This window comes from Coniophora puteana (genome assembly GCF_000271625.1).
Source record: "Coniophora puteana RWD-64-598 SS2 unplaced genomic scaffold CONPUscaffold_11, whole genome shotgun sequence".
Lineage (NCBI taxonomy): Eukaryota > Fungi > Basidiomycota > Agaricomycetes > Boletales > Coniophoraceae > Coniophora > Coniophora puteana.
The window spans coordinates 679,650-681,776 of record NW_006913063.1 but is presented as its reverse complement, the minus strand read 5'-3'; positions in this window follow the sequence as shown (position 1 = coordinate 681,776).

Here is a 2,127-nt window from a genome sequence, read left to right as displayed (position 1 = left end):
TCCGGGTTTAGGCACAGCGTGGATAGGCGAACTGTACATGCCAAGGCGCGAAGATGAGCAAATGCTCAGGTAGTAAAGAATAGAGACGAGAGACTTACCGAGGCAAGGCGCGAGGATGAGCAGATATCGAAACTCTGCGCGCCTTGCCTCACCTCTTATAGAGTTTGCTGAAACCCGAGGGGCCTCACGCCGTGATGACGCGTTGAGGTTTTGGCCTCAGTCTGAACTGCTAGCCTTGGCTGGCGCGTTCGGAATGAACGCTAGGGGACAGTTTCAACTACGTGAAACTGCCCCCTGTGCGCAGGTCGAGGGTTGAGACCCGACCCGCTAAGGAAGCTCGCAGAGCTGTCCTTGTGCGCGTACTGGTAGTACGCTGGCGAAGTTCGTGGAGCACGAACCTCGCGCGCGCGTTCCTAGTCGGAACGCTCATATCGGCGCACGTGAGTGCTGCGACTTCCCGACCATGATTAGACTCATGTAAACTTTTAATTTAAACACGATTTATCATAGGGTGGCATCAGAATCGAACTCCACTATTCTTCTTCGTTATGTAAGCCCGTCGCTCCAACCGCCGGCTCACGACGCCACAACCGCGGCGTTCTCGGACTCGACCTCGATCGCTCCACCTCGATCACCATTTCATATTCCATAAATGCTTCGATCGACATTTCACTCTGCTTCTGATACTTCGCCCATGGTTTCCTTTCTACTCGATACAGCCCCCTTGGAATAGTCCCTTCTTTTCCTTTTATACACGGACTCGTACGATACGATTCGACAGCTTAAGCCACCCCGCTCCCGCTCCTGTACTCTTTTCTATCTCTTGCGAATCACACCACCGTCCTATTCTGTTTGGTTCGATCTCAGTGTTTCCCGCTCAGGCGGGCTTCCACGTTATCCCATTTGAAATTTGAATGATGATAAGAACACGACCTGCTGCGGCGGACGGCCATCGAGCCGTGTTCATTGGGTAATGCCTCATGTAGCAGTAGGATCTGGTGGATCCATGGTCGGTGCCCATGAAGCTTGAAGAATGATACCGAAGTCAGATTCGATGGTATGTACTCTTACGAACTTGCAGATCCACTTCAGGTTACTGCTACTCCGCTGGCTCCTCAGATACAGTGATGATTGATAGTGCTTGGTGTACTTCATATCATAACTAGCTTAGATGCATCACATTAACTTCCATTTGTCCAGTAAGCTACTCGCGTAGACAGGATTATGCGGACTTGTCAGGTCCCAGTAGTCTTGAGCTTCTAACGTTCAGCAAGTTTCCCCGTTGAAGTTTGCTGAGAACAGGCCAGCTTTACGGCATACTGTAGTTTTTCGACCTTAGGTTCGCGGTGGCGTGGGAAGTCGGAGATTTAACGCACCTTCCATAACCGTCTGTCCCCCCCTATAAGTTCGGCGGGCCAAACCGAGGGTGGACAGTTAGTTCGTGCTCGCTCAGCAGGCACCGACAACAAAAATGATCATAATGTAAAATATAGGTGTGGTATACACTTTGAATAAGGTCCTGGTGGTGCTCTCAATAATGTTCCCGACATCGACACAAACCAAACCAACCTCGAGCTGGTCATTGGCACAGGTGCTCAAGATGTTGTGCTCACCCCTCCGATCCCGCTATGTATCAAACACTTTGCACTTGTTGGTGCCTTGCTGGTTTATAAAGTACTCGACATGGTCGAGTTCCCACAGTCTCGCTGATTGAGTTCTGGTGGCTCTGGGCTCCGCATGGCCCCTGCCATGGACAATGAGCCTGATGTGGTCTCCAATTGTTTGCGAGTACCTGGATAGAAGGAATCCCCTGAGAACTTAACGAGCTGGGGTGTTTAACATGCAGCAATGGTAGTATAGGCTATCAGAATACTTTGAATAGGATTTCTTTTATATTTTCTAGTAATTTAATTATATTTATGCCTATTTTACGGTATCTTACTGCCCAAAAGGTGGCCCCTTAGGGTGAGCCTTGGTTAGGGAGGAGTGTAAAACACAGTGAGTAAATCTCAAAGAAGAGGTTGTCGACGAAGGGCGGACAACTGGCTTGGAGAGACTCCAAGGCCACCAGTTTCGTCTTATATAGACTCTTCAGGTCCGCTTAGTAACGGGTGTAAGCGCACAGTA